Here is a 12,328-nt window from a genome sequence, read left to right as displayed (position 1 = left end):
AGGTTCTTCATGGTATAGATAGTACTAAGATTACTGTATATGATGGTTTAATTTGAAGGAAAACAGTAGAAGAGCAAAACCAGAGGCTAGACAAAGAGAAATGATATTAGGAAAAATTCTTTCACCAAGAGGGTGGTGAAGCACTGGAACAGGTTACCTAGAGAAGTGGTTGAATCTCCATCTTTTGAGATTTTTAAGGCCCAGCTCAACAAGGCCCTAGCTGAGATGATCTAACTGGGGATGGTCCTGCTTTAGGCAGGGGGTTGGACCTCTGAGGGCGCTTCCAACCCTAATTTTCTATGATTCTAAGCATGAGTCAAGCTGAACACACTGAGATCTGTATACAGATCCATGTGCAGTGTCACAAACCACACACACTGCACATACACACATTTGCCTGGGTTTTTTTGACACCGGGGTTTTTTTTATATACATGCTTGTCTGGATGCACCCAGTGTGTTACTTTGAATACCCCAAAATTGAGGCCCCCAAGAATTTGACTGCAGTTTGAAAATCTGAGCCTAAGTGTTAAGTAATAATTTGCACTTAACTATGACCTCTGAAACAGAGATTCAAATGCTCTGTATATGCATTAGCAAATTTAGGATCTGGATCTAAAATAGTAATGTCTAAAAAACAAACAACCCCCTCAGTTGTTTTGGATTGATGCTAATTCTTTTTGTACTGATTTAATTGTTTCTGGGAATGCATTTTTAGCCCTTTGAATGGATATTCTTTCTGTAGTTATCTGAGTGTAATTTTTTTCCCCCCAAAGTCCCTAATTTTTCCAGCATTGTTGTCCTCCATGCAATTAAATACTGAAGAACACATTGGAAGACATTCCATTAATTTATTCCTTCCAGCTATGCAGGATCACTGATATTTGAACTTTTTAAAAACCTTTCCCATGCATAAAATATTCCACTGTTTTAACTATAACCTATTTCCTCTCACAAGACAAAATTGGCACTAGGCAGCTCCTACCATTACAAATTCAGAGACTAAATGTCAACTTTCCAATAGAGAATCCCCAGAATAATAAAATAGGGTTGGTTGTGATCCACGAAAACCAGGATTCTTCTTTCCACAGATAGCATTCCTTTCTTATTTCTTGTGCAGTAGCTACTGACAGATTTAATGTGCAGAATGATTTTTTTTTGTTCTATAAGTATATAATATCCTTCAAATGTCCTTTTAAGTTGTATAAAAATATGTACTTGTATACATCCCAAAAAGTGACTTGTCAACTTGTAACTTAAAGTCTCCTATAACCTGATTATCAACCAGATAGAGGCAATACTGGAAATCTTCATTGTTTTCCCAGAAACATATATAGAAAATTATTGTTTTTTCCTTATTTAAGTTATCAGACATATAGCATTGTGGCAAATATTATGTTGCAATCAAGTCTGCATATGTGTATACAGAAGGGGAGGTTTAACTTAGGATTTTTTATAATTGCTAGTCTTATTTTTTCTGCTTTTAATTGAAAATGTACAGTTTGAAGCACAGCTGTGAAAATTATCTAGGAAGAGATTTTTAAAAGTTAATTCAGTTGCATTCATGTATTTTTTTGGTCTGTTTTCAGTGACTTTTCAGACCAATTAATTAATACATTTACTGTCAGATATATTTGATGAAATAACAAAATTTAAGCAAATTTTGAAGACTACAAAGAAAGAATGCTACTTCACACCAGCTCTTAAAATAGATTTCCACTTACCTGATTAGAGCAGAGAAACTCTGTTACCCAGCAAACATATTTTGAATACTGAATTTTCATCACTAGTTGTTTGCATACAATCTCTAAGCTAAGAAATGTCTGCAGAAATCATTTTGCTAGTTATTTCAAATACTGAATACATTCTTGAAGTTTGTGATCCTTTCAAAGAAAGAAACATTTTAAAATTCATAATGGTTTATTTGCACAGCTCAGATTAGCAGAAACAACCACCTAAGTAATATGCTGTTGTGTTTTACAAATGAAGATCAAGAATGCCAACATTTTTGTTAATGCTTTTTTTTCAGTGTAAATAGCAACTTTTTATTATGGGGGGTCATAACTGAGTTTCAAGAATATTGACACTTACCATCTTGGGCAACCTCTTGCTGGCAGTCATGACCTTCTCATTTGGGTCGACGTATGTTGAGGGAGAGCAGGAAATTTCCAGGACGCTAAGAATATTTTCTCTGCTTGTTTATGGTGTGGGAATCCATATCTTTTATCTGAACAATTCTGCAGGACCAGAGGGAGCCCCAGATAAACAGCTTGGAAGGGAAGCAGTTTTTGAGTGCATATAAAATGGAAGTGGAAAGGAAGATTTCCATAAACAGTTCAATATAGAGAAACCAAGATACGCATGTAACCCTTCTGTCAGATACTGGTCATCAGCAAAAAGAGCCAGGTTCCCATTTCAGGGTACCCCATAAATTATACCAGTGGCTCAAGCCCCCACCCAGAAATCTGGGAACACTAAATTTGCAGTATAAACAAAAACCCCTCTTCGCAAGCAGTGTGAACACAAACGCCTAAATTTATTGCAAGGCAAAGACTATAGGTGGCACTCTCTTGGGGAGGCTTCACCCATGCCCAGTCAGTCTGGGACTTGGGGCTCCCAATGGGTAGTTCTGGGGGTCTGCACCCCCATACTTGCCCTTCAGCAATGGGCTGGAGAGGGGGCCCGCACTGGAGAGTTGTATGAGCTGCTCCATGGGTTCACTGACACAGGGAGCTGCTCGAAAGCGTGGGCTCCATTGCTCCTGGAGAAGCGGTAAAGTGCTGACCTCAACTTCCATGTGGTGGCTTTGAGGGGTTACCTGCAGCTTTTGTCATCATATTGCACCCCAAAATTCCTAGTCCCAGTCCGAGCTCTGCTGGGTAAAAACTACAAAAGAATTTGAAGGAAAAGTCAGGCCTATCTTGGCTGGGTCTGAACTGGACAGCAAAAGCCAGCCAGGTCTATACTGCACTCAGACCTGGATCAACAACAAGATGTGCCAAATCTCACCCTGGCTTGAATCATACCAGGCTTCACCCTGGCCCAAATCTGCCAGCCAAATATGTGGCTGGGGTTTATCCACACAGCTAGACTGAAACACAATAGATATAAAACAGCAAAAAGGGCTCAGGCCTGTGGCTGCAGCCTGCATATCCAGTCTCAGCTACACCACTACGCTGAGACACTACAATTACAGAACAGAGGGGGCCAGGCCCATGTGGCCAGTAACCGCCAGGGCCCCATTCCTGCTCAGTCTGCCCCAGGGATTAATACCCCCATGGTATTATCCCTCTCAAAATAAAAATGGAAAGAGGGAGGAAATAGGGGTCTCAAACTCCGAGACAGACCTTTCCTGTACCTGAGGCTTTCCCTTCACATAGCTTTCAGTCACCTCTCCAGTGAAGAGTGAGGGAGACCCCCACATTGGGAGCCAGAAAACCTGCTCCCCATTCAGCTGTACAGGTCTTAGCAACCCTAGGAGAAAAGGAGAAAACCTTAGTTGAGTTGTTCTTATATCTTGACATCACCTAAGCCTTGTCCAATTAGGGGGTGCCATGCTCCAGCCTCTCTCTCACTCAGTCTGCCTGGAGAAACTTCTACTTCCTCTTGCCAATGAGGCCAGAAGATTTTACATATTTTGCTCATATACAGGCCCCAGCTTTCCATGAACAGAGCACATGACTAGAACAGCAAGGGCCATCTTGCCCACATAAAAACACTGCCATAAAAAAAACAACCATGATACACAGCAACCAAAAGCACACACTACCATACACAACCCAAGTGTGTGTGGGTGTTACATGTACATTCAAAGTAAGAACAGATTTTTTACTGGCATGCCAGGATTATGGGAGTACAGTGGCAGAGCAGTTGTAGCGTTTTACTATAGCTCTAAGGCTCACTGTGGACTACTATCATAGGATACCCCTAACGGACCCAGCAGTCATTCAGGCTGGGGAGTTAAAAGTAGCAAGATGTGATGCTGGCCATATCACTCTCTTGTGTGCTGTTGGCTGTAGGTACTAGTCTGCCTTAAGCACCCTAATAGGTCAGTAAACTCAGTAGACCTTGATCTTCTGCAGTCTTCTGCATCAGCTAAATAGGTGATTGACTCTAGAAGCATATGCTAGCTAGTGTATTGGCACTTTCTAGGAGTGTGGCCTATACCTATCGAATCCCTCATTACTAAAACTCACAATGGAGAGGCATTCTTTGCATTCAAGTGAGCAATCTTTCTGAAGGCAGAAATAGTACGGGTTGTGAATTAAGTGGGTTGCTGAGGAGAAGAGAAGGCAGGGTGACCATTGCAGGGCACAGAATTCTATCTTTGTTTAGGGCAGAATCCTCCTCAGATTCAGGCACAGAAGTGGATAACTTCAAAACTTGTAGTTTTCAATCAAAAGATGACCCTATTACAGTTATTGAGTTAGCCATACTTCTGTTTGTGACACAGTCCCTTTAAGAAGGACCTCCTAGGCCTCTAGGTGTCAACTTTTGCAAGCAGAAATCTCATGGTTCTCTCCCACCAGGCTGGACCCTGAAGTTTCAGATCTCTGTGAGCCTCTGTGACCCCTATGACTGCCTCAGCCAGTCTGTCTTCAGTTCAGTACCTGCAGGCCTGTTCTTCCTGGGGCAATGACGAAGTTAGCAAGCCAGCTCTTATAAAACAATTGTTATCTATTCATAGTAGGAGCATTTCAGAGAGATATTTGAATAATAAACAGCTGATATGAATGCCTAACTCCTCAGGTGGCACCTGTCTTCCACATGGAGATCCCAGTAGGTCAAAAATACTTCAGGTCTTCTTGCCAGGGCAATTTTTTTCACAGTCTCATGCCTGTCTGTTCTCGGATGCATATGCTTGCATACTCTCTCTTTCTTTCTCTTTATATATAATGTAGTTTCAATTCCTTTGTCCTGTTAGAGCTTTTGAAGCAGGTTCAACCCATCTGTAAGACTTGTACCTGCACTATTTCAATTTTGAGGAGTTGAATAATTAGTCACATGGATATTGAGGATTTGCATACTTGGTAATAATTAGAAAGTTGCTCCAGGAAGCATCCTTTAATTTAACTATTTAGCCAGGGCTAAAATCACTAAGAAACCCATCAAAATACAAATTATATTTACATAGTTTATTCTACAGTCTACATAGCATGTCAGATACCCAGCAAGAAGAAATCCCAAAGCATTATCATTATCAATCAGCCAAAAAAAAGCCCTGAAAGTTGAAAATGTCTTCAGCAATGTTACGTTATACCACAGGTCTATTAAAAAAAGAACCTTGATAACCTTGAACACTTCAAGAATATTAACACTTTAAGACTCCCTATCTCCCCATTGCTGTTCTCTGTGCCCTGCAGTAGCTAGTTTTCTTCTGTGGTTTAGAGGGAACTGCATTTTATACAGATTGTTCAGTTTTCTGAGCCCTTCCAATTGTATTGCTTAAAGAATTGTAAATTATTAATAATGCTAAATTCCCATATCAGTTAGTATTGTATTGTATAGTATTGTATAGTAATTGTATAATGCATTTTTTCCTTATATCAGGTGTTGAGAAATTCCAGTAGAGGCAACCATGGCACCCGAGACTATCACTTTCTAGCCAGTATATTGCATAACCCAGATGTCCTGTACTCTTGTGGGGGAGGCGAGCCTTTATAGCAAAGTGGAGAAAAGCAGTGTGCAGGTAATTAGAAAGTGCCATGAAGCAAGTCCAAAATTATGGCATTCCATAAAATGTTGAGTGTTCCCACACCAGGGCTAGTGTAAACCTAAAACCAGTACTTCTGGTTATTGTGCAGGTGTGTGCAGGTTCATGACCATATGTTTTGCTGCTGCAATGGGTCTTATTCTTTATTCAGGCCATGATCCTGTAACTGAATATCAGTTAATAACTTTTAATAATAATTCCACTTGTATCAACTTCTGGTAAGAATGGCAGCCAGGCACAAAGCTCCCTCTTTGTCATACCTCAGCTGTTCCCCTGAAACACCTGGAGAGAAAAGGGGTCTCTGTAACAGACCTCAAGGTAATAACAACATCCTGGGTTCACTTATTGATATCTGCAGGTTCAAAAATGAAAGAGGCTAAGAGGTGGGTGCTATATTTTAAGAGTACTGTGTGTACAGTTTTAAAGACAAGCAAGCAAGGGGCTGAACATTCTGCATTCTTTTTCAAAAGCTTTTCCTATGGGAACTGAGCAGGGAATCTGAGAAATTAAGTCTGAGCAGCACAGCCAATCACCGTTAGATTTCTTGCTGCATTGCTCTACTATGAAAATTGCAAAATACCTGGAAGTAGTAGCAAGTGCCTGGTGGCAGGTTACTTTTGTGTGGGTAGGAGGATGTGGGAAGTTACATATACAGATTTGGAGGGGGAGAAGCATGTTGATATGATACGATATGGTAGGTAAATTGTTAATAGCAAGATTTTAGGAAGACTGTTCACACAGAATTATCCCCTTATACTATAGATTAGAGCACAGAGGATGATTTTTAACCTTTGGATTAATCTGGCCCCACCAGGTAGTTTACTTTTCTTCCACCCCTGAAAATACTAAATAGAACATTTTATATTTTTTAGTAAAGAATAACAACAGTAGATTAAATGCACGCCTAATGTAACATTACTGAAGTCACTGAAATTATACAAGGGACCAATATGCTCTAGCATAATTATAAACCATTCTCTAAGCTTATATATCCTATTAACACTTTCCAATTTCAATACAGCTCTGCTTTATTGCAGTTGTTTGTAGGGTCCCCAGTGCATGTGTGTGAACACACAGTTTTCTCTCTATTCTTCAAATTATACTCCCAGTTTCACATTCCTCTCATAATTTGCACAATTTAAAGAATCTCAAGATTGCTGTTTACTGATGAAGCTCCAGTGTTGTGTTTGTTCTATTTTATAGTAATTTTATTCTTAGTAAAAAGTGTAATATAACACCTGACAGTCCATTTAACTCTAATGTTATCATGACATAAGGGAGCATTTAGATGCTTAGGTCTCTCTATTTTGAAATTATTTTTGTCTGATCAGCATTCTCCACATGTTGATTTGCATGTGTTCATGTCTGACAGTTGTGCCTGACCTCCTGTTGTAGAACTAAATACATATTTATAAGCTGACTAAGTGCAGGAGGTCAAGAAGGACAGCAGATTATCTGCATCCTCCCTCTCACTTTAATAAAAATGAGCACAAGAGTGACCTTCTTCATATGAGCTTGGTAATGGAAAACGGGACTTTGTGCCCATTGATTAGCTTAATGAATGTACATTGTACTATTTTTGCAATTTCTAACATGTATATTATGATGATATCTTAATGAAAATGGAAAATGCATCTTAATGCAAGAAAAGAAAACAGTAAATGGAGAAGGCAGAAAAAAGCATTATAAAAGAAAGAATAAAACAACTGAGATTGTCTTACCTCTATATTTTCATCTACACAATCAGATCCCTTGCATTTCTCACAGACAGCAAAACTTCCAGTAAAGTCAAAGGCAGTTTTGTGTACATAATTTATTTCTTAGATTTACATCCCACCCTGTTCAAAAATCCACAGCATTGCATATCAGCATTTTCAAAAGGGAAGGTAAAATTTAAAACATAATGCCCTGAACCTATTTTGAATAGCTTCACATCTCCTGCAGACTTGAACCATCAATCCCCTCCAAAAAAATTAACAATACTGCAGCTTAAGCATTAACATTACAAAGGTAGTTACCCATGTTTTTTTTTAAGCTAGAAGGCAGAGCAGGGTTGCACCTTATAGACTAATTCATTCAGAGAAGCATGAGCTTTCATAGGCCTATTAGCAGATGCTACACCACAGCATCTGATGATGTAGACGATAGCCTATGAAAGCTCATGCTTCTCTGAATGAATTAGTCTACAAGGTGCCATCCTGCCCTGCCTATTAACATTAAGTAAACTATTCATAATATTATTTGCAATCTCAAACTTTAAAGTAAATAGTAATCTCACGTTTTAACCCCCACTTTTGTTTCTGACTTTCAGAGGTATTAAGGATCCCAGCTCATAGTGCTGCCAGTGTCATAAACATTGGAAAATAACAAAGTCTTTAACATTTGTACTGCAACAGTCTGTAGTAGCTTCAGTTATTGACAAGGTCCAGTTTTGGTAGGCACAGAACAAAAACATGTTCTTTACAATATAAAGATAGTGTAGCCCCCAAATGCATTTGACATGATTGGCTAAATACAATGCTATGCCCTAGGGCTGTGCAAAGCTTCAGGTGCTCGTTCGATTCAGAGGAGATTCGGCCGGATTTGGTGGCTGAATCTCCAAATCTGAATCGAATCAGGGGACCAATAAAAAGGTCCAAATCGATTTGAAGCTCTCTGAATCTTTGGAAAAGATTTGGAGCGCTTCAATGATTTGGGCAGACCCCGCCCGCTGCAACAGGGACTTGCAGCCGGACTTTGAGCTGGTAAGTGGGGGTGGGGGATGGGGGAATGGGGGAGGGAACCGTGGGGGGACCCCTGACAGGCCCCATCCCCTGCCTGCTCCTCCAGCCCCCCTGAACCCTGCCCGCTCCCCCAGCCCCCCCCATGGCTGCCCAACCTGCCTGCCCCAGCTCCCAGTGCTTTAAAAAAAAGCCCTGCCTCACCAGGTGCTGCCAGGCAGAGGGGACAATCCCCACTGCCCAACACTGAATGGGGGGCTCTGCATGAGCCCCCTGAGTCCCCCCCCCCGTTCCCCCAGCCCCAGCCCTACCCACCATGGCTGCCCTGCCTGCCCCAGCTCTAGCCTTTTAAGGAAAAAAAATGAGAAAAACCCCAGGACTCACCAGCTTCTGCAGCAGCCTCATGCCCCCCACCAGCAGGAACTGGTGAGTTGGGAGTTTTTCTCAGTTTTTTTTTCTTTAAAGGGCTGGAGCTGGAGTGGGCAGGGCAGCCATGGGGGTGGGGCTGGGATGGGGTGTCGGGGGGCTCATGCAGAACCCCTCATGCAGCGTGGGGCAGTGGAGGGCAGCAGGGATTGCCCCCTGACCGGCAGCACCTGGTAAATCAGGGCTTTCTTTTTTCAAAGATCTGGGAGCTGGGGCAGGCAGGGCAGCCATTGCCGGGGCTGGGAGAGCAGGCAAGGGGATGGGCTTGGCTGATTCAGAGATTTGGTAGCAGCTTAATCTCTGAATCAGATTTGGCTGAATCAATTCAGGACAGTGATTTGAATCACCAAATTGAATCACTGTCCCCCGAATTGGCCGAATCCGAATCCAGAGCAAATACTAGCCACTTCGCTCAGGCCTACTATGCCCCTTATCAAGGGCTAGAGCCACACAGCACTGAAGAATTTCCATTGACATCAGGCTTGCTATAAGAGATCAATCCTGTTTCCATTTCTGTTAATGGGAATTTTGCTCTTGATTTCAATGAGTACAGAATTCAGCACCACCAATTCCAAGCATTAAAATGCCACACTTCTCAGAATGATGACACTTAACATCATGATGGATTTGGGCTCAGTTTTCAGATTACTGATCTTTTCTCTACATGCAAAAAAGGTTGAGAGAAGTAGTTGGTCAAGTTAGGCAGAAGTTAGGCAGAAGGCAGGGCAGCGTGGCAATGTGACAGGGCACTGTTTGTGCCTACCACTTTCAGGGCCTGGAGCTGGAAGCTGCCAGGTGCCTGATGAGGGCAGCCATTTTGGATCTGGGGCTGTCCATATAAACAGGGCAGTTCTGCTGCTGCGGGCCAGGCAGCAACATTGCCTGGCTGGAGAGCTGCTAGTATCATCTGGAGGTAAGGGAGGAGCTGTAGGGGATGGTAAGGAGGCTCCTGGCCCTGGGTCCGACCTAAAACTGTACCCTACCGGGAGTGGGTGGCCTGGTGAGGCTCCCAGTGGTGCGGGAGCCCCCAGGAAATGCCAGGCCAGTTACCACCCCAGTGAAAGGCAGGTCGGGGTGCCTTAACCCCTAGCCCCCACAACCAGGTGGGTTACTCCTTGTCTGGAGGGTGGACCCCAGAGGAAGAGTGTGAGGCCATGGACTCACGAACCTATCTGACATTTCCCCTGACTGGTCCAGGCTGGGGCCAGGACCAGAAGGGTCAAAGGGCCAAGGGGCCCACCACGAGGAACGCCCAAGAGCTGTGCGCCTGGGGTCCCAAGTGGCCTGGAGGTGGGCCAGGGCTAGTAGCCCAAGGTCCCGGGGGGGAACCACATCCGTGAGAGGTAAGCAGCTCAGGGAGCCATGTTTGCTGAGGATGAAGGAGGATTAGGCCTCCAGAATGGAGGGATCGTAGAGGGGTCTAACAGTAGGATTTTGGGGCCCAGCAAGGGGCCGGTGATTATGAGAACTATGGATGCCATCTGCAAGGCTTGGGCTGCAGTGTAGGGAGGAATGGAGCCACAGATAGCGCCCCCTGGCATCGGGGCAGGAAATGGGCAGTCTCCTGCTTAATTACATCTATTAATTAAATAACAACAAGGCATGACAGGAGAGAAGGCAGGCGGTTAGCCCAGAAACGGGTGGGCAGGCCTCAGGGAAAGCACCCCCGAGAAGTTCCCTTGTTACAGGCACCTTCTAAACTAACTTATTTAGAGAGGCATGAGTTTTCATAAGCTACAGCCTACTGCATCAAATGCTATGAATGGGTTTGCAGACAGCAGCGGTACTAAAGAGAAAGGAATATGGTCATTTTAAATAATTCAAATCCCTTTAAATCGCCTCTACCTCACTCAGCAGTGCCCTTCTCCCCTTTCCCTTTTCTATCCTTTTGCACTTAAATGATCTTATTCCTTTATACTTAGTATCCCTGTTCTATGCAAGTCCCAATTGTGCAAGCTTTTGTAGGTGACAATAGTCAGCTTTGTCAGATGCTACATCTCTGAACATAGTGTCACACTGCCTTGCCTTCTACCAGACAAGAGGGTCAAAACCTTTTTTTATTATACGAAAAATGATATTTTCAAATAGCAGAATTTCCTTAAATGGGTGTAATTAAATCATAAGGGCTGGCAACTGTGAACTAACATTTCAAAGTCCCAAAGCCAGGACTACACTAGAAACTTTTTGCTGATTGAATAATGTCAGTTAAGGATGTGATCTTTTAAACCCATATTTCTATACCACATTAAACCCTAATGTAGATATAAATGTCATATTTCTCATATATAAGATGCCCCTAAATATAACACGTGCCTTAATTTTGGGAGGCCCCAAGAAGGAAAAAACCTTATGTTGGAGTATGAATCAGAGATCTGGGGTCTCTGGGCTTGGAAGCTGTGTCTTGTGACTGGGAGCTGTGTATCTGAGGCCCAATCCAGCACACCACACTGGGACCACATGGCAGGGTCCAATCTGGCATGCTGCACTGGGGCTGTGTGTTAAGTCCAGTTCTGCTCCAGAGACATACACCAGCTCTGGGACCATGTGTTGGGTCACACCTAGTATGCTGGGTCCATCCACTGACCATGCGCTGCCACAATTCAGCACACGGTTGGGGAGGTGGGGGTGCTCCGCACAGGTCCAGAAATGTGGGGGTGGAGAGGGTGAAGGAGGTAGGGAGAAGTGGCAGCATTAATCTCTGTGGTTCTCAGAGCCACGGCAATTAATGCTACCACTGCTCTACTTCCGAACCCCCTCCACAAAATTTCCAGACCTGTATGGGAAGAAAAGGGTTTCCCACAATGCGGATTCTAGTTTTCCTCAGCTGGTTTTTGGGAAAGCTACAGGTTATATGTGAGAAAATACAGCATATTGGCATTACTGCTATTTCTTGTTTTATTTGTATTGTATACTTTGCAATTATACCAGTAAAAGCACTTTTTGCCACGATAAGTTTTGTTGACACTGACTTCTTTAGTAATCACTTAGAGCCAAAGAATCTGCTAGGCATCCTTCATTTAGCATAGACCAGAAATGAGTCTTCTCACAACACAAACCACCAGTTTTACCTGAGAGGCTTCCTGCATAAAACAAGCAAGTTTTCCAATACCCTTGTATCTGAAAATCCGTTCTAAAGTAAAATCTTTGGTCTAAGACTCCAAAGAGATACCCACAGGAGTAACTCAATGCCCATTGGTAGTCCAGTAGAAGTTAATGAACCTATTCTTGTGCATTAACATATTCCCATGAAACTGTGTGTAGGATCTGGGTGTTAATTTCATATGCCTCTTTTTTTTTTTCTCTTTTCTTTTTTTCTTTTTCTTTTTTTTTTTTCAAAAGTGTTAAGGCCGTGGACATCTGGAAGTCTTGGTTTAGCTGATGACGAAACAATCCTAAGAATTTTTTTTTAAGATCATTGGGCTTTTTAATAGCACAAATCTGCATTGTCTTAGCTGAAACAGTTTTGCAAC

General features: G+C 42.7%; 1 long non-coding RNA gene across 7 annotated transcripts in view; it reads left to right on the top strand.

Moving 5' to 3' along the window:
- The window catches only part of LOC109281973 (uncharacterized), a 222,809-nt gene that overhangs the window by 193,024 nt on the left and 17,457 nt on the right, over window positions 1-12,328 (top strand). The window contains exon 1 of one of the 7 annotated variants that reach the window (XR_009461112.1): window positions 9,669-9,771. The exons of the other annotated variants lie outside the window; for them this stretch is intronic. This is a non-coding gene — a long non-coding RNA (uncharacterized LOC109281973). Of the gene's footprint in view, window positions 1-9,668; window positions 9,772-12,328 lie in introns of those variants that run through there. 7 annotated transcript variants of the gene reach the window in all.

Source organism: Alligator mississippiensis, chromosome 3 (genome assembly GCF_030867095.1).
Source record: "Alligator mississippiensis isolate rAllMis1 chromosome 3, rAllMis1, whole genome shotgun sequence".
Classification (NCBI taxonomy): Eukaryota; Metazoa; Chordata; order Crocodylia; family Alligatoridae; genus Alligator; species Alligator mississippiensis.
This window is presented reverse-complemented; position numbering and strand designations above follow the sequence as displayed.